The sequence below is a fragment of the Notolepis coatsorum genome, assembly GCF_963971535.1.
Source record: "Notolepis coatsorum genome assembly, chromosome: 2".
Classification (NCBI taxonomy): domain Eukaryota; kingdom Metazoa; phylum Chordata; class Actinopteri; order Aulopiformes; family Paralepididae; genus Notolepis; species Notolepis coatsorum.
Genome location: NC_140166.1, coordinates 130,618,446 through 130,641,269, shown reverse-complemented (window position 1 = coordinate 130,641,269; position 22,824 = coordinate 130,618,446). Strand labels below are relative to the sequence as shown.

General features: G+C 48.1%; 1 protein-coding gene across 3 annotated transcripts in view; it reads left to right on the top strand.

Annotated features, from left to right (window-relative positions):
* Nucleotides 1-6,498: 6,498 nt before the first annotated feature.
* Nucleotides 6,499-22,824, top strand: part of LOC311224215 (phospholipid scramblase 1-like) — a 63,989-nt gene continuing 47,663 nt past the window's right edge. Inside the window, exons 1-2 of one of the 3 annotated variants that reach the window (XM_084309108.1) lie at nucleotides 6,499-6,614; nucleotides 21,910-21,995. The gene's annotated coding sequence lies outside the window, so the exon portion shown is untranslated. Of the gene's footprint in view, nucleotides 6,615-9,037; nucleotides 9,083-21,909; nucleotides 21,996-22,824 lie in introns of those variants that run through there. The other 2 variants (XM_084309109.1, XM_084309110.1) reach the window with 2 other exon arrangements.

The following is a 22,824-nucleotide window of genomic DNA, read 5'->3' as shown; positions in this document are numbered from 1 at the left end:
TGACTCTCCACTCCTCCACCCGGAGCTCCCGGAGATCATCACGACAAGGGTCGAGGGCACCTTCCCCTCCCCGACCAAGCTACACGGGACCCAGCCAACGGGAAGAACCTGCTTACGTCGCCGAGAAACTAACCAAGCGACTACAAAGCCTAGCGGAGGACGAGGGAGGACGTAAAGCCCACACGCACGAACCCATCTCAGACCAGGAGGAACAGTACAGCCCCGATCTCAGCCCTGACACGCTGCGTTACGAACCCCCAACCTGTCCCAGGGGTGAGTTTGAGCAACAGACAGCACCGAGGAGCAGTACCTGGGGGCCCGGCCTCTGGTTCCCACCCAGCACGAACCCACGACCCCGCGTACGGGGAGACTCGCCAAGGAGGCCTCTCCCCCTACGCGCATCAGTGTCACAGCCATCCATGGCATCCTACATTGGGACACACACATTCCCAGACTTTTTACGCGAGAAGACAGAGCGCAGTATACCGAACTGCGCATTTGTGTTTGGAGACCATTATGTCCGGAGTACAGGACGAGTCCTACAAATATGCCATCCTCCTTAAGCACCTCAAAGTAACCAGAGCGCACAACATAGCGCTGGCATACTCTAATTCACAGACTCCCTACTCTGATGCCCTGGTGGCCCTCGACGCGCGTTATGGACGTACATGGGACTATGTCATCCAGGAGATACGGGAGATTGAACGTCTCCCCCCAGCTAAAGACAATCGAGCCCTGGACGACCTATCCATCAAAGTACAATCCCTGGTAGGGATGCTCGGGTCACAACGAGAGAAGGGGATGTACGAGTTGTACGCCAACTCCAACGTGGAGCGGATATTAGAGAAGCTCCCCCCATCCCGCCAAGAACGTTTTCGGCGGCAAAGAAATCACTGTGACCCCAATGGCCCAGAACAATCACTCCTAGACCTTGCTGACTTCCTAGCCAGAGAGGTCAGCAGCCTACGGATCGACACCTTCGCATGGGGCGGCTCTAACACTCAAGAGGAACGAGAAGGTTTAAAGACCAAAGCAGGCCCATCACCGTGATGCACCAGGCCGAGTCGGTGCCGCGACAAATCAGATCAAATCAAATCAAATTGGTGCCGCGACAAAAGAGCCATAACCCCCCCCCCCCCCCCCGCTAAGGGAAAATGGAAGATCTCATGCCAATATTGCGACAACGAACACTGGCTGTCACAATGCGACGCATTTAAGAAACTGACCGCCGAAGAAGTGAGTCAGTGGATTAAAGCGAACCGCCGCTGCTTCCGCTGCGCGCGCAGCCACATGGCAGCTGAGTGCCGCCTCAAGAAAAGGTGCGGCAAGTGTGACGGCGCCCACCTAGAAGCCCTACACGAGAGCAACAAACGGAGACCCGCCCCACAAAGCAGCTCGAGAGCAGAAGTACTCTACATAGACCCTGCGAAGAGCGGGAGCTCCCGGGTGCTCCTCAAGGTGGTGCTAGTGCTCCTCAGTTACGGGGACAAGGTACTCGACACCTACGCCATCCTCGACGACGGGTCGGAGAAGACTCTCCTCCTCGCTTCCGCCGCGACCCAGTTGGGCCTGCGGGGTCCAGAGGAGACCATGACAATCCGTACCATTCGTCGAGACTTAAAGACAATAAAGGGTGAAAACGTCTCGTTCACCATAGCAGCGATCGATCAGCCCGAGAAGCGGTACAGCATCAACAAGGCGTTTACAAGCCACGACATAGGTCTGTCACGCTATGACTACCCCATCCCACAGCTGAGGGAGAAGTACACCCACCTACGCCGACTGCCCATACCGCTCATCGACGGCGCTACACCGACCCTGCTCATAGGCTCCGACCACGCAGACCTCATCGTCCCAACGGACGCGGTCCACATCGGACCCAGAGGCTGCCCAGCCGCGGTTAAGACCCGACTGGGCTGGACGCTCCAGGGCCCTCTCTCCGGGCCTTCCAACCGACCAACGTCCGCACGCTGCCTTTACACCAAGGTAAGTGACCAAGACACTACCCTCTTGCAGCACGTTGAGAGACTATGGACACTAGACTCGCTGCCATTCAAGAACGAACGCAAAATGGTTCTCTCAAAGGAGGACAAGTACGCCATAGTTCTACTCGAGCAGAAGACTACGAGGGTCGAGGTCGACGGAGTGCTAAGATACGCGACCCCACTCTTGAGGCGGGAAGGGATGCCCACCCTGCACGCGTCAAAGGAAGTGACACAACGCTATCTACAGAACACCGAGCGGCGTCTCGCCAAAGACCCCCCTCAAGCAACGATATATTGCGCCGAGATCGAAAAGCTGATCACGGCTGGCCATATAAAGAAAATCGACGACCACGAGGCAGACCAGACGACGGAGTCCTGGTACGTGCCCCACCACAAGGTCACCCACAACGGAAAGAACCGCATCGTATTCAACTGCAGTTATCAGATTGGACTACAGAACCTGAATAACCTGCTCCTGCCCGGCCCAACACTTGGCCCCTCCCTCCTCGGCGTACTGCTACGTTTCTGCCAGGACAAAGTAGCCATCAGCGGCGACATCAAGGGAATGTTCCTACAACTGCGACTGATGGAGGAAGACAAGCCTCTGCTGAGGTTCCTGTGGAGAGAGAGGCTCGACGACGAACAACCCTCGATATACCAATGGGAGGTACTCCCATTCGGCACCACCTGCAGCCCGTGCTGCGCCACGTTCGCGCTACAGAAGCACGTGGCTGAAGACCCCGGAGCCGACGAGGAGGTCAGACACAGCGTGGAAAAGAGTTTCTACGTGGACAACTGCCTACAGAGCGTATCTACGCCAGAAGAAGCCGAGAGCATCCTACTGAAGCTACGAGCCTCACTGGCCAAAGGTGGATTCGACCTCAGGCAATGGGCCAGCAGTGACCCTCAAGTCCTCCGCAGCCTCCCCCCAGAGACAAAGGCCGCAAGCAGCGAGACCTGGATGGCGACCACCCCAGGTGAAGCGCAAGAAATGACATTGGGCCTCGTCTGGCGTTTCAAAACGGACTCGCTTCATTACAAACACACAACCCTGACCACGGATCAGGGAAGGTCCAAGACTCTACCGACCACTCGGCGGAGTGTGTACCGAACACTCGCCAGCCAGTACGACCCAATGGGATGTATCCTACCTTACACCACTCAGGCGAAGATGCTGGTGAGAGAACTGTGGGACAAGGAGCAGGGCTGGGACGACCCCATACCCGAGCACCTGGCTTCCACCTGGAGAGAATGGGAGGGAGAACTCGACTCACTCAGAGAGGTGACCATCCAACGGAGTTACTTCCCCCCTACAGTGCGGCTGGAGATGTGTCAGATAGACCTGCACGTCTTCAGCGACGCCTCTGAAGTGGCGTACGGATCGGTGGCTTACCTGAGAGCCCGAGAAGAGGGAGGAGAAGTACATGTAGCCTTCGTCCTGGCCTGTTCGAGGATAGCTCCCCGCAAGCAGCAGTCGATCCCGCGACTAGAGCTCTGCGCAGCTCTGGTAGGCGCGCAACTCGCAACGATGATACAAAGTGAAGAGAAGAGGTGGGGCATCGTGTACAAGTGCATGACCACCCGAGCTGTTCACATTGAAATCCTCCAGACCATGAGTACGGACTCATTCCTCATGTCCTTCCGGAGATTCCAAGCCCGGAGATGAACCCCATCAGTACTGTTGTCCGACCAAGGGACAAACTTCAGAGGAGGAGACACAGAACTGAGAGAGAGCTTCCTGGCTATGGGTGAAGAACTCAAGACCCGCCTCGCTCCTGCTCAGATCACATTCCAGTTCAACCCCCCGAACGCCCCCCATTTCGGGGGAACGTGGGAGAGAGAAGTCCGTTCCATAAAGACCGCTATGTACACCGTACTAGGGGCCCAGACCGTGGTTGAGGAAGTCCTGATGACAGTCCTCACAGAGATCGAGGGCGTCTTGAACTCTAAGCCCCTTGGTTACGTCTCAAGCGACGTAGCGGACATCGACCCCGTCACCCCAAACAACCTCTTGATGGAGCGGCTGGACCCTGCCCTTCCTCAGGCGGTGTACAGACAAGACGAGATGAACGGAGAATGTGGAGACACAGCCAAGTACTGGCCGACCAGTTTTGGACCCGCTTCCTCCTACACTATCTACCATCCCTTCAAGCCCGTCAGAAGTGGGTAAAAGACAGGGACAACCTGAAAGTGGATACAGTCGTCATGATAATAGACCAGTCACTACCCCGAGCTACGTGGCCGGCCGGCCGTGTGAGCAGAGTGATTACTGGTTCCGATGGGAAGGTCAGAGCGGCAGAAATCATCGTCCAAGGGCGGACATACACCAGACCTGTAGCTAAGTTGATAGAGCTGCCGGAGATCCCTGACTCCCCTGACGACGACCATGACCCACTGACTTTGTAGATTGTTCCAACTCCTCATAAGTTAACACAGTATGGAGAAGTTGACTGGACATTAATATTAATCTGTGCCCATTTATTTACTAATTAGGTGCAGACTAATTAGGAGGCGGCTGTTCTGAAGGGCCAGATTAACACTGAGAATCTACGTTTATTATTTTATATAACTTGTATATTATTTATATATATAAGCTATACACCTTTAAGCCTCCGTTTGAATCATAGCATTATTCGCTCACCTCATTGGACACCGCCCTTGACATTGGCGGCGCCAGCAGTCGCGCACCCTAGACAAGTTCAAAGACGTGTCCGGGCAAGTTGAGACATGCCCTTGGCCAGCGCATTGATTCCGGTCAAGTAGTTCGGTTGCGCTCTAGAAATCACTCTGAGTATATATATTGTGGAAGGTGCAGCAGCCGTAGTGTGCAGCAGTAACGAGAAGCGCGTGAACCTTAGTGAAGTGAAGTGCGAACCTAACCTAGCAAGCAAGTGTGTGTGAACTTAACGTAACTAGTATCAGAACACGAGGTGAAGTGTGGAGTAACCTAACAGCAGAACGATTGGACATGTGAGCAGTGGAAGCCTACCCGCGGTGTATCGTTACGGATAGCTAGTAGCTACTTAGATATGACCCTAATATTATAGAACCATTGTTGGTGTATTATAGTGAATTATGTAAGCGATGTACCGTGGATAAGAGCATAATTAATACCATTGGCGTTTGGATTTAACTACACCTGAAGAGCTGCATCGGGCTAGCTTCGAGGACGAAGCTAGCTAGCTATCATCACTGCCGTCTGGCTTTGGATTAAGAGCTATTACCCTGCTATCGAGCACTTGGACTACAAAGACTGGATCGGTACGAGACCCCTTTTTCTTCAGTGACCAGCAGGAGTATCCGACTATTCTGCAATTCCTCTGGAGCTTACCACTCCGTGGGGGAAATCATTGTCTCCAGCTATACCCCTCGCTTGCCCTGTATCGCCATCTCACTCCATGCAGCGTTCCGATCGGGTATTATTAACCTAGGAATTATTCATTCCCACTGACTTTGATACTCTGACATTCTACTATCATTCGCCATAAAAGAGCAACGTACTAATTTCAGTTGTATATTGATATTGCTATTAAAATACTGTAAACGTGATCTCTTTGTCCCCGTGCCGTCTATTGAGTGTCTGCCATATTTAACTAACTGTACTGTCTGGCAAGTAATAATATTTAGTAGTGGTTTAATCTAAACAATCTTTAATACAGTCAGGGTTTTGTAACCCCTCAGTTACACCTAGGCTAACCGGTCATGTCCGCTTCCATTCATTGTGCTAAGCTAGGCTAACGTGCAGCCAGATAGCTTTCTACTGAACGCACAGAGAGAGGAAGTTGGTATCTATCTTCTTGTCTCTGGAGAAGATGGTAAACGCGTTTCCCATCATGTTGGCGTGCCCCTTTAAGTGTGGTGGAGAATACACTTTAAATGCTTATATATATAGGTAATATATTTGCTGTATTTAGATGGTGTACTGTAGTGGAATATATACATTAGAGGTCTTATATGTATATGTAATAATATAGGATAAGATAAGATATTCCTTTATTAACCCTTTTACAGTGATATGTAACTATGCTGGTGTCCTCAGGACCTGCATCTGTGACACTGGCGCTGAGGATAGAACAGGGTGGCAGGAAGTGTACCGGATCCCAGAAACACATACACAGACACACACACATAGACACACACAGAGACACACATACATGCACACACATACACACACACACACACACACACACATAGACACACACAGAGACACACATACATGCACACACATACACACACACACACACACACACACACAAATAGACACACACCCATAAACTTTATACATACTTTGAGCAGTTATGTAATTAACAGGAAAAATCAGAGAGACATTAAGACGCCAGTAGCCTAGCACACACATCTTCACACGCACGCACATATACGCATGCACACACACACACACATGAATTTACACACACTCACACCAGCATAAGTCATTTGCCCGCATTTGGTGCCCGCATTTGGTGCCCATTTTGGTAAACAACTTAAACACGTCAGTCTTAAACAATGAGCTATAAACAGACAGCTCTTATCTACTATAAATTGGCGACCACAAAGGTTGAATTAGCACTTGAAGGACTCGGGACCGTGAGACAAAAAAGACAGCGGCTAGCAAAAATAAACAAACAGAAGGTGAGATTTCTCTAAATTTACTTTAAAATGCTGTGTTTTTGTCTGACAGACCGATACTGGAAAGATGTTTTTTCAAAATAACCTAAGAAAAATTGAGATGGGAGACTGGATTCAATTGTGAATAATTAAATGCTGTGTTCTTTTCTTTTTTTCTGTCTTTCTTTCTAAAAGGCTAGAAATGTTATTTTTTTTGGAAGAGACAGTAATTATATGTGGAATCAGTGATATGAAATATACCAAGCATTATGACCCTATTATAGTTACAGAAATGCAGGAAGTGGGACTGTGAGGTGACTGGGCATAGGGCCAACAGCTGTTTTTCAATTGTGTGGGAGAGCAGGAAGAGAGTCTGTGACTCTCCAAAAAACTGCATAGAGACACAGACAAGTGTTATAGTTGGGTTTTATTTTGTTTAAAGGGGAACTATCTTATAAATGGCCTTTTTGAGTGTTTAGCATTGTTTCCTAGCTATGTGAACTTATATTAATATGACCTATGTCTCAAAATTCTCATATTGGCGCATTCTTCCAATTCTCCTCTCACAATATTCACCCTCACTGAACTGAGTCATTTGAAAATGTGCCCTATATGTGATGTCATAAAGACACTGCTGCATGTTAATGTTCAGGCGAACACGACGCTGCGCAGTGGTTTAGGAGCCCAGGCTCAAAACAGCTCGAGATCTTGAGGTAGAAAAATGCTGTTTTTGAGGACTTGATTAGAAATACAAAACAATGAATAAAAAAAATATATATATTACAGAGGTGTTCCATAGACTCACAGGAATTGTGTAAAAGTGCCCAAATAGTGAAAGAAATAGTAAAATAGTTCCCCTTTAAGGAAAAAGCTGAGTGTCTTGTGATAAGACTGAGTTGTTTATATGAGTTGTCTCTTTGAGGAGGCTGAGTGTCTTGTGATAAGACTGAGTTGTTTATAGGAGTTGTCTCTTTGAGGAGGCTGAGTGTGCTGTTGGAAGAGACAGTTTGTTGCTTTATTTGTGAAACAGGAGTCACGCTGTTGGAAGAGACAGTTTGTTGCTTTATTTGTGAAACAGGAGTCACGCTGTTGGAAGAGACAGTTTGTTGCTTTATTTGTGAAACAGGAGTCACGCTGTTGGAAGAGACAGTTTGTTGCTTTATTTGTGAAACAGGAGTCACGCTGTTGGAAGAGACAGTTTGTTGCTTTATTTGTGAAACAGGAGTCACGCTGTTGGAAGAGACAGTTTGTTGCTTTATTTGTGAAACAGGAGTCACGCTGTTGGAAGAGACAGTTTGTTGCTTTTTTTTTTTTTTTTATATATATATTGGTCTTTTTCCCCCTCCATTTTCCTCCGATTTTTCTCCCATCCCAATGTTAGTCGTATGCCAATTCCCAGTCCCTTCCTGGTCGCTGCGCTTTACCCCCCACAGTCAGATCATTTGGGAGAGTGGAGGCTACCACGTGCTTCCTCCGACACACGTCCAGCCAATCACCGCTTCTTTTCACCTGGCAGCGCGGATTCTCATTGAGAGGGCGTAGCGTGTGGGAGGACCACACTATCCCCCTCACGTCCAATCCGCGCTTAGCAGGCGCCCCGACCGAACTGTAGGAGTCGCTGTTTACAACGACCCGGACCCACCCCGCCAGCTTCTCCCCCCCTCTGATACAGCCAATTGTATCAGTGCAGACGGCCAGCCAAGCTGGTGACAACCCCGGAGCTGTGAGCTGGATTCGAACAGGCGAACCAAGCTCACAGCTCCGGGGCTGGTGACGAACGCAATCTCCGCTCGACCACCTAACCGCCCTTGTTGCTTTATTTGTGAAACAGGAGTCACGCTGTTGGAAGAGACAGTTGATTTTCTTGAAACTACATGGTTTCATCTTTTGAACAAAGTTGCTTGTCAGACAAAATGTGTTATTGTTTGTGCTACATGGGCTGTTTGGTTCAAAGAGACAGTTGATTTGCTTGGAACTGTATGGTTTTATCTCCTGGACAGAGTGGCTTGTCAGACAAAACTTTGTTTGTGCTACAAGGGCTGTTTTGAGGAAGAGACAGTTGGTTTGCTTGGTTTTGTTTTATTTTTGGAATTCCCTTTTTTTCTTTTTTTTCCGAAGCCATAAGGCTGTGCGCGCGGATGTAAGAGAGAGCGAGGCAGTAGGTGTGTGAGGGACGGAGGCGGATCTCAAGTGAGCTGAGTTTCTAAAAACAAACAGACAATATCTAGAGGGCGGAGCCTCACGACTCACAAAAGTGGGGGCCACGAGGTCTGTGACTCTTTTCGAAAGCACCAAGTTACAGACAGACAATACAGTACATGTCAAAGTTCTTTTTCTAGTTCTGGAAGGCTTCTCAGAGTTAAGAAGATATATTTGTGATTCAAAAGTGAAATGAATTAATCATTGTTTTTGTTATTCCTTTTTTCTCTTTCTTTCCTTTTCTAACAAACGAAAACAACGAACCAAAACAACCATCGACCATGCAATGAGAGGTGATGACACAGAATGAGATTTCAAATAGCAGGTTGTATAAATTGGTCAAACGTACGGAACTGCTACCCTCCAGAAGTGTCCTCTAATCTCATTGCATGCAAATAGTTGATTTATATTATGGTTAGGGAATTAGCTAATGAGCTAGTTTTCATCTGTAGTTCCCTGCCTACCATGCATGTCTTTATGGTGTGGCCATAAATATACAGTGCTACTCTATAGCTGTCCCTGCTACTGATCTGCACACATTACTGACGTGCACATACCACTGATTTGCACACAGTACACAGAACTTTTTTTTATAGTTTACACTGTTCTTATTTTCTGTACTACTGTATTGATGTTGCCGTCAGGCCAAGGAGTCAAGACACAAGAATGTCACTCCTTTACTGTAAAAGGACAGGAAAGTGAAACTTGAAACCTCTGTCTCTCCTTGTCTTATACACACACACACACACACACACACACACACACACACACACACACACACACACACACACACACACACACACACACACACACACACACACACACACACACACACACACACACACACACACACAGGCAAATAGTTTGGTGTCGACAGCTTGCAGTGGTAATATCACAGTTAATGTGTGTGTGTGTGTGTGTGTAGTGCATGCCTGTGCGTGTGTGTGTGCGTGTATCTGTGTGTGTGTGAACTGTCTGCTCTGAAAACAGTAAACATGTGTGTGTGTGAACTGTCTGCTCTGAAAACAGTAAACATTTAACACCAGCAAGAGAGAGGCCTCTCTGTTACGAGGTCTAAGTTGTTGTGCATTAAGATAAGATAAGAAATTCCTTTATTGATCCCCTTGGGGAAATTCAGGCATCATAGCAGCATGGGGGAGGGGAAGGGGATGTACAGGTAGTAGAAGTCATGTTACAGGTCTGTAACAGATGTTACATGTTACAGATACCGGAGTCTCATGGCAAGCACAGAGAGACTCAGAAGGAGCTTCTATCCCCAGGCCATCAGGATGCTCAATGAACAATGATTGAACAATGAACAATAACAGGCCATCAACACACCCACAGCACACACACACACTCACTTTAAATAAACAACACACTGTAGCACCCACTTTACCACACTGTACACTTTTACACTTTATATTTATAAGGGAATTGCACATATCTTATTCCTTATTCCTATTGCAAGCTAAGCTATACCTCACCATTCTTGTACCAGACGTACATACTGTATATAGAGGTATACTGAAAAATCGTTGTTTACACTGTTTTTACTTGACTTGACTTTCTATTTTATACTTATTATACTATCTGTTATTATCTAGCACACTCTCAGGAGCAACAGAAGGAAGCATTTAATGCAAAGTATTTATTTCTGTATGACAAATAATAAAGAAACTTGAGGTCATATAATTATAGTACAGTGTAGTGTTGTCAAAAATATCGAAAAATCGATACATATCGATTCTGAATATTTAAAACGGTTTCAATACTTGTTATGGTTTGTAACCGACCCCAATCGCACAACACAAGACAGGTATGATGGTTTGCCAAGAAACAGATATTTATTGAGAGACAGGGAAAAAAGGGCACTGTCCCTTTAAGGGAGAACACAAATACAGGAATATAACAAGAGGGGAAAAACTAGGTGCCTTTAAGAGGCGGGCAGGAAAAGGGAACACTAAGGGAAGGTTAATGAACGCTAGGGGAAACATTAAAGGAAACGCTAGGGGAAGGTTAAAGGAACAGAGGAACTAGAGACTAGGAGATGTCGGGACAAGGAGAGCTAGGGAACAGGAGAACTGGGGACTAGGAGAACTAGGGACAAGGAACTAGGTGGAACTAGAAGGGGAGAACTTGGGACCAGGAACTAGGTGGAACTAGAAAGGGGAGAACTAGGGACAGAGGGGACTGAGGCCCGCGGAGGCGGGCTGGGGACAGGGAGGAACTGGGGACTGGTGGGAAAACATCTGGGCCGCTCTGCAGAACAGAGGAGAGGGTTAATATTCAAAAGGGAACAAACAGAGCAGATGCAGAACAGTCCAAATAAACAAAGTAACAAAGTAATAATATCTTCGTGTGACAAACACACAGGGGGAGATGTAATGTCCAAAAATACTATCTAAGTGAGAACAAAAACAGAGTGGGAGATGAAATGTCCAAACTACTAACTAAGTGAGAACAAAAAAAGAGGCATTACGCTGGGTGAGTGACTTAACAATCAAAACTCACCCAAGCGTATGCGTAATGGTACAGGAACAGCAGCGGGACGAGGGCAAGAGGCATTACGCTGGGTGAGTGACATCACAATCAAAACTCACCCAGGCGTATGCGTAATGGTACAGGAAACGCAGCGGGACGGGGGCAAGAGGCATTACGCTGGGTGAGTGACATCACAATCAAAACTCACCCAGGCGTATGCGTAATGGTACAGGAAACGCAGCGGGACGGGGGCAAGAGGCATTACGCTGGGTGAGTGACATCACAATCAAAACTCACCCAGGCGTATGCGTAATGGTACAGGAAACGCAGCGGGACGGGGGCAAGAGGCATTACGCTGGGTGAGTGACATCACAATCAAAACTCACCCAGGCGTATGCGTAATGGTGCAGGAACAGCAGCGGCGGCGAGGGTGTCGCCACCGGGTAGCTGGCTGTCCGAGCCGAGGAACAGAGTGCTGGAACAGCGGCGGTGGCGAGGGTGTCGTCAACCGGGTAGCCGCTGTCGGAGCCGAGGAACAGAGTGCTGGAACAGCGGCGGTGGCGAGGGTGTCGTCCACCGGGTAGCCGCTGTCGGAGCCGAGGAACAGGGTGCTGGAACAGCGGCGGTGGCGAGGGTGTCGTCCACCGGGTAGCCGCTGTCGGAGCCGAGGAACAGAGTGGCGCGCCACACCTTGGTGTGCACGTCGGAACCGAGAGACGCCTCGGGGTGCGTCTGCGAGGAGGAGTGTGCCAAGCACGAGGATCCTTGGAAGATGCGCGTTGCGCGCTGGAGACTGGAGAGCGTGCCAAGCCCTTGAAGATGCGCGTTGCGCGCTGGTGACTGGAGAGCGTGCCAAGCCCTTGCAGATGCGCGTTGCGCGCTGGTGACTGGAGAGCGTGCCAAGCACAGGGATCCTTGGAAGATGCGCGTTGCGCGCTGGAGACTGGAGAGCGTGCCAAGCCCTTGAAGATGCGCGTTGCGCGCTGGTGACTGGAGAGCGTGCCAAGCCCTTGCAGATGCGCGTTGGTGACTGGAGAGCGTGCCAAGCACGAGGATCCTTGGAAGATGCGCGTTGCGCGCTGGAGACTGGAGAGCGTGCCAAGCACGAGGATCCTTGGAAGATGCGCGTTGCGCGCTGGAGACTGGAGAGCGTGCCAAGCCCTTGAAGATGGGCGTTGCGCGCTGGTGACTGGAGAGCGTGCCAAGCCCTTGCAGATGCGCGTTGCGCGCTGGTGACTGGAGAGCGTGCCAAGCCCGAGGGTCCGGGAGATGCGCGTTGGTCTAGATGTGCGTCAGGACGAACAGCTGCGCTGGGGTCTGCAGTGGAGCGCTGGGGTGCCTCCCGTGGAAGTACAGGGAGCGCAGAACAGTCTCCTCCACAGGCTACGGCGACAGCAGACGAAGGCTGGAGCAAAACATCTCAAGGCTGGAGAAATCCATATACAGCATTGGTAGACCAGAGGATCTCCCGAAAGAGTCTAGATGTTAGAGAATATGACTCAGCATGAATACAACACGACCCCACGCCGAAACGAGGGGAAGAGCCCTGGTATTTAAAGCCCACAGGGGAACTAATTAGCCTGCCACCACAGGTGCGAGAGGTAATTGATAATAGTCCAGGTGTGGCCACTGAGAGTAAACGAGAGTAAAGAACGAGAGGGTGGGGGCTAGAGAGAGTGAGTGAGAAGGGAATTTCTAACAGTAGGCTTAAAGAAAACAGAGAAAGTTGGTGAGCAGCGGACAAAACCTCACAGTACCCCCCCCTCAACGGGAGCCACCCGGCGACCCAAAACAAATACAGACAGAGTGGCAGGGGGCAAAACAAGACAAAAACAAAAGGTACTGGCCAAGCCAGCAGGGGAAGCCACCACAAGAGTGGGGCTAGCAAAAGAGACAGGGTCGCCGAGGGGTAACTAGGGTAGCAGAGGGGCAACAGGAGGAGCTGAGGGGTAACCAGAGGAGCTGAGGGGTAACCAGAGGAGAAGAGGGGCAAGCAGGGTAGCTAAGGGGCAACCAGAGGAGCTGAGGGGCAACTAGAGGAGCTGAGGGGTAACCAAGAGGAGCACCGGGAAAAGGGCTAGCAGAGGGAAGGTTAGCTGCCAGGGCACTGATAGCTACAGGGCCTATGCTAGCTGTACTGCTACATCAACATAGAGGCTGCGCAAGCTGCCGGAGCCAGGCTAGCAGAGGGAAAGGGTAGCTGCCAGGGCACTGATAGCTACAGGGCCTATGCTAGCTGTACTGTTACACTAACATAGAGGCTGCGCTAGCTGCCGGAGCTAGGCTGGCAGACAGGGCTGGACCAGCATGAGAGAACAAGCTAGCTGGAAGGACAGTCCTAGCTGTGTGAGAGAAACTGAACATGCTAGCTGAAGGGGCAGTCCTAGCAGTGGGAATACTGACCTTGCTAGCTGAAGGGCAGTCCTAGCAGCGTGAGATAAACTGACCTTGCTAGCTGAAAAGGCAGTCCTAGCAGTGGGAGATAAGCTGACCTTGCTAGCTGAAAGGGCAGTCCTAGCAGTGGGGAGAGAAACTGACCTTGCTAGTTGAAAGGGCAGTCCTAGCAGTGGGGATGGTACACAAAAAAGTGGAGGCCATGCAGAGGGACCGGGTTAGCTGCTTGGGCCTGGCTAGCTACAGGGCCTATGTCAGCTGCAAGGCTGCATTAACATAGAGGCTGTGCTAACAGCCGGGGCCAAGCTAGCAGACTGGGACCATGCAGAGGGAAACTGGGTTAGCTGCCAGGGCATGGCTAGCTACAGGGCCCATGCCAGCAGCAAGGGCTGCATAAACATAGAGGCTGTGCTAGCAGCCGGGGCAAAGCTAGCAGACAGGGGCTCTGCTGAGGGACTGGGTTAGCCGCCAGGGCATGGCTAGCTACAGGGGGGTCAAACAGGGCTAAACGGGAAGCAAACAGGGGAGCTAACCGGGGAGACTAACAAGCTAAACAAGGGAGCTAAACAGGACTAACAAGGAAGCTAGAGGGAACAAGAAAAAAAAAAGGCAAACTCAACATACACCGTCTGTGCTGGCTGGGGTCGTCGATTTGGTGGGGTCGTACTGTTATGGTTTGTAACCGACCCCAATCGCACAACACAAGACAGGTATGATGGTTTGCCAAGAAACAGATATTTATTGAGAGACAGGGAAAAAAGGGCACTGTCCCTTTAAGGGAGAACACAAATACAGGAATATAACAAGAGGGGAAAAACTAGGTGCCTTTAAGAGGCGGGCAGGAAAAGGGAACACTAAGGGAAGGTTAATGAACGCTAGGGGAAACATTAAAGGAAACGCTAGGGGAAGGTTAAAGGAACAGAGGAACTAGAGACTAGGAGATGTCGGGACAAGGAGAGCTAGGGAACAGGAGAACTGGGGACTAGGAGAACTAGGGACAAGGAACTAGGTGGAACTAGAAGGGGAGAACTTGGGACCAGGAACTAGGTGGAACTAGAAAGGGGAGAACTAGGGACAGAGGGGACTGAGGCCCGCGGAGGCGGGCTGGGGACAGGGAGGAACTGGGGACTGGTGGGAAAACATCTGGGCCGCTCTGCAGAACAGAGGAGAGGGTTAATATTCAAAAGGGAACAAACAGAGCAGATGCAGAACAGTCCAAATAAACAAAGTAACAAAGTAATAATATCTTCGTGTGACAAACACACAGGGGGAGATGTAATGTCCAAAAATACTATCTAAGTGAGAACAAAAACAGAGTGGGAGATGAAATGTCCAAACTACTAACTAAGTGAGAACAAAAAAAGAGGCATTACGCTGGGTGAGTGACTTAACAATCAAAACTCACCCAAGCGTATGCGTAATGGTACAGGAACAGCAGCGGGACGAGGGCAAGAGGCATTACGCTGGGTGAGTGACATCACAATCAAAACTCACCCAGGCGTATGCGTAATGGTACAGGAAACGCAGCGGGACGGGGGCAAGAGGCATTACGCTGGGTGAGTGACATCACAATCAAAACTCACCCAGGCGTATGCGTAATGGTACAGGAAACGCAGCGGGACGGGGGCAAGAGGCATTACGCTGGGTGAGTGACATCACAATCAAAACTCACCCAGGCGTATGCGTAATGGTACAGGAAACGCAGCGGGACGGGGGCAAGAGGCATTACGCTGGGTGAGTGACATCACAATCAAAACTCACCCAGGCGTATGCGTAATGGTGCAGGAACAGCAGCGGCGGCGAGGGTGTCGCCACCGGGTAGCTGGCTGTCCGAGCCGAGGAACAGAGTGCTGGAACAGCGGCGGTGGCGAGGGTGTCGTCAACCGGGTAGCCGCTGTCGGAGCCGAGGAACAGAGTGCTGGAACAGCGGCGGTGGCGAGGGTGTCGTCCACCGGGTAGCCGCTGTCGGAGCCGAGGAACAGGGTGCTGGAACAGCGGCGGTGGCGAGGGTGTCGTCCACCGGGTAGCCGCTGTCGGAGCCGAGGAACAGAGTGGCGCGCCACACCTTGGTGTGCACGTCGGAACCGAGAGACGCCTCGGAGTCTGCGAGGAGGAGTGTGCCAAGCACGAGGATCCTTGGAAGATGCGCGTTGCGCGCTGGAGACTGGAGAGCGTGCCAAGCCCTTGAAGATGCGCGTTGCGCGCTGGTGACTGGAGAGCGTGCCAAGCCCTTGCAGATGCGCGTTGCGCGCTGGTGACTGGAGAGCGTGCCAAGCACGAGGATCCTTGGAAGATGCGCGTTGCGCGCTGGAGACTGGAGAGCGTGCCAAGCCCTTGAAGATGCGCGTTGCGCGCTGGTGACTGGAGAGCGTGCCAAGCCCTTGCAGATGCGCGTTGGTGACTGGAGAGCGTGCCAAGCACGAGGATCCTTGGAAGATGCGCATTGCGCGCTGGAGACTGGAGAGCGTGCCAAGCACGAGGATCCTTGGAAGATGCGCGTTGCGCGCTGGAGACTGGAGAGCGTGCCAAGCCCTTGAAGATGGGCGTTGCGCGCTGGTGACTGGAGAGCGTGCCAAGCCCTTGCAGATGCGCGTTGCGCGCTGGTGACTGGAGAGCGTGCCAAGCCCGAGGGTCCGGGAGATGCGCGTTGGTCTAGATGTGCGTCAGGACGAACAGCTGCGCTGGGGTCTGCAGTGGAGCGCTGGGGTGCCTCCCGTGGAAGTACAGGGAGCGCAGAACAGTCTCCTCCACAGGCTACGGCGACAGCAGACGAAGGCTGGAGCAAAACATCTCAAGGCTGGAGAAATCCATATACAGCATTGGTAGACCAGAGGATCTCCCGAAAGAGTCTAGATGTTAGAGAATATGACTCAGCATGAATACAACACGACCCCACGCCGAAACGAGGGGAAGAGCCCTGGTATTTAAAGCCCACAGGGGAACTAATTAGCCTGCCACCACAGGTGCGAGAGGTAATTGATAATAGTCCAGGTGTGGCCACTGAGAGTAAACGAGAGTAAAGAACGAGAGGGTGGGGGCTAGAGAGAGTGAGTGAGAAGGGAATTTCTAACAGTAGGCTTAAAGAAAACAGAGAAAGTTGGTGAGCAGCGGACAAAACCTCACAATACTCATTTCCCGAAATATCGATACTTTCTGCAGTATCGATACCAGCTGGCTTGCTCGCAGTGTTCTACCGCAAGTTGTTGACAGACAGACACGCTGTTGCAGAGCACGCTTGCCCCTCCTCCTCCTCCCCCTCAGAGACCCTCCCCCTCACAGACCTCACAGTTTGTAAACAAAGATTTTAGCTCCGAAGATGGCAAGTGCTTGTGGATAAAGAAAACAGCAGAAGTGCTGTTTGGAAGTACTTCGGGTTTGAAGTAAACGATGAAGGAAAAGCTAAAGATGCCACGTTGCCCATTTGCAAGCGTTGTTACAGAGCAGTGCCAACGATACAGCTATTAGCTAACGTTAGCTAGTCGTTCCTCCGTTAGCTTATGCTAGCTAGCTGGCCACCTTTATAATTACTTCATGGAAACGGAGTAACGTTAAGTCGAGTTCATTCATACTACACTAGTACACGTATGAACTCGACATAACGTTACCCCGTTTCCATGAAGTGTTTAATTAGCAGCAATCTTGTTGAAAATGTAACGTTAATAAATGCTCCGAGCATAGCTCCGGAGAAATCTCTCTCTCTCTCTCTCTCGCTCGCTCTCTCGCTCTCGCTCTATCGCTCTCTCTCTCTCTCTCTCTCTCTCTCTCTCTCTCTCTCTCTCTCTCTCTCTCTCTCTCGCTCGCCGTCATGAAAATTGTTGTAGTTGTTGTTTTAACCAAATAAAAAGCAGCAGCACTATTGCATAACTGAGTCATGTTTGCTATGTATTTCTTTCTTTAGGGGAGTTTGTTTCACAGTTTTAGCATGATGTTTTATAGATGGCTAGGTTAAACAGGTTTTTGTTTTTAAGAGGGGTTTGATTTAGATTAGATAATTTAGTTATTTTTAAATGTCTGATCTAAAGATAAACAAAGGGTTTTAAAAGTGTTATATTTATCTTATCTTATAGTACCAGAGAGAAGCTGAGGAGAATCAACCAGCAACAAAAGCAAAATTTGTTAATTTCTTTTTTAAATATATATAGGCTACATATATATATTTTTTTTTTCAAAAATGGTATCGAATATCGATACTTTTCAAGGTATCGTATCGAAGTCGAAATTCCAGTATTGTAACAACACTAGTACAGTGGAGAAGTACAAATTTAAATAGAATCAAAATAGGCAGTGTAAACAATATAACAATATAATAAACTCTGGACAATACGCATATGCGTGGAGCACCGGTTGAGAGAGTGAACAGTTTTAACTACCTCGGAGTCCACATATCCGAGGACTTGACATGGACCACACACATTGACAGTGTTATCAAGAAGGCACGACAACGCCTCTACTTCCTTAGGCGCCTAAGGAAGTTCAAAGTGAGTCAGAAGATCCTCAAGAACTTCTACTCATGCACAATAGAAAGCATCCTGACTGGCAATATCACCTCCTGGTTTGGGAATAGCACTGCACAAGACCGTAGCAGACTACAGAGAGTGGCCCGTTCAGCCGAACGCACAATTGGAGGGGGAATTCCCACTCTCCAAGACATTTACAACAAGCGCTGTATGGGTAAGGCTAAGAGAATAATCAAAGACCCCAGCCACCCAAACAACTGCCTCTTTGAACTGCTGCGGTCAGGCAAGCGATACCGGAGTCTCATGGCAAGCACAGAGAGACTCAGAAGGAGCTTCTATCCCCAGGCCATCAGGATGCTCAATGAACAGACCATCAATTACACCCACAACACACACATCCACACGCACACACTCACTTTAAATAAACAACACACTGTAGCACCCACTTTACCCACTTAGACACTAACACACACTTTGTATTTATACTTTATATTATATATTTATATATTTGGCATCATCCCATGCACCTCAGTGCACCTCACCACCACAAGGTGGCACCACAAGCTAAGCTATACCTCACCATTCTACACTGTACTGTATAGTAGAGACAGAAGTATATACTGTACATATACTGTATATATGTATATTGAAATTTATTGTTTTTTTTACACTTGTTTACGTACTTATCTTTCTATTTTATACTTATATTATACTATTTTACACTATCTTGTTATTTTTATCTAGCACACTCTCAGGAGCAAAACAGAAAGAAGCATTTCATGCAAAAGTATTCTGTATTTCTGTATGACAACTAATAAAGAAACTTGAACTTGAAACTTGATATGGGCAAGTAGGCAGTGTAAAAAGGTCAAGGTGCAAGATGAGGGTATGTATGCCCTCTCAGTTATATTTGCCCTACAATAAATATAGTTACAATATATATAATCTAATAACTAATATCTAATCTAATATATAAAATGCTAAATATATGCTCTGGTGAAGTACTACAGTATACACATAAGGTGCAGTATGCATAAGGTATGTATGCCGTGATATACTTCATATGTTATTGTCAGTTTAGGTGGGAGTCAGGTTACTAGTAGCTTATTTTAGTTTTATTGCCGAGTCATGTCATGTTGCAGAGTCAAAAACGCGTCAATACACAGGCCACAACATGTTTACAGGAAAGTTTTGGTTTGGAGTTGTATTTGGAGTGTATTTCGTGACTGTTGGAAACTAGGCTACACTGGCACACCCACTTCCAGTGAATGACGCTAAGCTAGGCTAACGGTGCGGCTGTTCCCTAAGCCTAATGCATGCACAGAGAAGAAAAGGGTATGTTTCTGGTTGTCTAACTCCAGGGTAGATGGCAAATAAACTAATTTCCCAAAAAGTTGGCATGTTCCTTTAACTCTGTATGTTTTGCTTAATTCTGATGTACACTCAGCGTGCCTTTGAATGAGGGAAACCTCAGTTGCCTTTGGAGTTTAAATAAAGGTTTGAAATTAAAATGAAATTAACAATATACAGTGCAACAAGTGATTATATGGAATATATATAACAAAGCTACTGAGTAAATATGCGAATCAGATTTATGTACAGTATTATTATGTACAGTGATACAAGTATAATACACTGTGGTAGTAAGTTATACTGGCCACTGGTATAAGAGAGTAGGTATGGGATACAGATATATATATTACATACAGCATGTGGTATGTATACAGGTATATAAACATGAATATACTGTACTGGATGCAGACTGTATATTCTCATGGATATAGATAAATATATATATATATATACGGTATATACTGTGCTATTGTACATGGCTATCATAGTGTTATATGGGTAGACTATAGTTTGAGGTAGTTATGATTACAGTGTTGTAGGCACTTCACAGAGTTCAGGCAATAAAGACTAGAGTATAGGAAATGGAGTTCGGGTTTATATGGCATGGGGAGTGTGTATGTGTGAGAGAGAGAAGGAGGGGGGGCCTGTCACAATGGTACAAAGTTCAGTGAGATGACAGCTGAGACCAGTGGCGGCCCGTGGGTGCTTCGCCACTAGGGGCGCTATACCAAACATTTTGCAAACATGTACAGTACCACGCAACAGACTCATGGCAAGACGTGAGCGATTCGACTCACGCTCAAGGCAATGAATCGGCTCTTATGAACGAGTCGCTCAGCTGTTACTACAACAACACACAACCAGTCAAATAAAGTATAGTCTAGACTCTAATTCACAACTTGAAACACAATATATAAATAGAAAAGTTAGAAACAAAACTTGCCCCGTCTCCAAACACAGGCAGATCTCTCCCTCTCTCTTTCTCTCTCTCACACACAGCGCGACGTGGAATCGATTCGTTACACAATCAGACCTATTATATACCAAGAATAACTTCAGTATGAGTACAGGGCTGTACACATATTTTGCATATTGTTAAACGAGCCAAGGCTAGCTATTAAACTATCGATATGAATCGAAAATCTGGGACCCTGATGTAAACAAGACAAACGTCTTTCTCTGGTCTGCATCCCCTTAACAATTGTGTGTATTGAGCCGTACTGTATTGTACCCATTCTGCAATCTGTTAATAAAGTTCTCATTCATTAATTCATTCAAACATAGACGATATTGAACAAGCCATAATCCACGTATTTTCAATCCAAACGCGCGAGAGAGAGAGAGAGAGAGAGAGAGAGAGAGAGAGAGAGAGAGAGAGAGAGAGAGAGAGAGAGAGAGAGAGAGACTCACTGTTTAGTTGACACGTCCAGGGCAGGAGGGCTTGCCTTGATAAAGTAGTGTATCACTGTTGATGTATTCCAGACCACTGTCCACTGTGTCCAGACTGCATCCGCCATATAGCTTGTTAGCCAAGTGTTAGCTTGTTAGCAGCACCACACAACAGTCACAAGTACTTCATTCCTTTGTCCATTTCCGCTCGAACAGACTGCAAACTACCTGGCGTTCTATCGCCATGCTCTAAGACAAACTCTAACCTTAACCAACTTTGAAAGAGTGCCTAAGCTTAACAGTCTAAAGAACTTGCAGTCACGGCACGCTCTAAGACAAACAACCTAGGACCAACCTAGGAACCAACCTAGGAAGCTAGAAGCTAGAATTGGAACATTAGAAATTGGATTCGGCCAATCAGAGATCGTCTCTGTGAAATTCTGCTACGGAAAAAAATACTGGCGTCGGCCAATCAGAGAGCGTCTCCGCGAAATGCGGCTACAGAAATTCTTGACGCTACTGGCTAGACCGCTTCAAATCGCGCCCGGATTCCAACATGAATGAATGAATGAATGAAAACTTTATTTAACAGATTGCAGAATGGGTACAATACAGTACGGCTCAATACATACAATTGTTAAGGGGATGCAGACCTGAGAAAGACGTTTGTCTTGTTTCCATCAGGGTCCCCCATTTTCAATTCAAATAGACATAATAGTCATATTTCAACGCACAACGCGTTATGCACTGATTGGCTGTGACGGATACAGCGATCAAACTGTGACGCGCACTCAGAGCGCTATCGCGTCTAGCCCGGGCCGAGAAATACGAAAAAAAATTAAAATAAAAAAAACGTGATGTCACTTCCTGCTCAGGAAAACGAGTGTTTTTTTATTTGAGATAATAACGTTATATTGTGCATTGGAAATACAAACATACTTAAAATTAGTAAATATTATTCATTTTAAACATGTTTATATTATTTATAGGGCTATAAAACAAAAAACTAAAAAGTTTTATTTTCTTCTTCTGTGATTTAACAGCAGGTGGGTCGGCGCCCTTGCGCCCCTAGTGGCAGAGCTGCCACTGGCTGAGACGTAGAGACGTACTGAACGTATTTGCTGCTAAGGTAAGACCATTACACCTGGGTATTGGCCTGGCCTACTGCTAAGGTAAGACCATTACACCTGGGTATTGACCTGGCCTGCTGCTAAGGTAAGACCATTACACCTGGGTATTGGCCTGGCCTGCTGCTAAAGTAAGACCATTACACCTGGGTATTGACCTGGCCTGCTGCTAAGGTAAGACCATTACACCTGGGTATTGACCTGGCCTGCTGCTAAAGTAAGACCATTACACCTGGGTATTGACCTGGCCTGCTGCTAAGGTAAGACCATTACACCTGGGTATTGACCTGGCCTGCTGCTAAAGTAAGACCATTACACCTGGGTATTGACCTGGCCTGCTGCTAAGGTAAGACCATTACACCTGGGTATTGACCTGGCCTGCTGCTAAGGTAAGACCATTACACCTGGGTATTGACCTGGCCTGCTGCTAAGGTAAGACCATTACACCTGGGTATTGACCTGGCCTACTGCTAAGGTAAGACCATTACACCTGGGTATTGCTGGTCTATAAACAACCAAATATTATTGAAATAAAACACCATGTATCACATTATTTGTACTCATGCTAGGGTTTTGCCGGTCCATATATTATAATTAATATCTAAAACTGAACAAACCTTAAATTTCAGGAGGTCCAAGAATAATCAAACAATAGTATGTTGTGTGCAAATAAACTAGCTGTATACCAAAATGCCTTTATCTCACTTTCCGTGGGGTAAATACTGTATGTACACTGTAGGGCTGTCCCGATTACCACTGATGTGGAATCATTTGACCAGATTATTCACAGACGGACATCAGAGTCTCAGGCTGAAGATGGGATTTAATGAA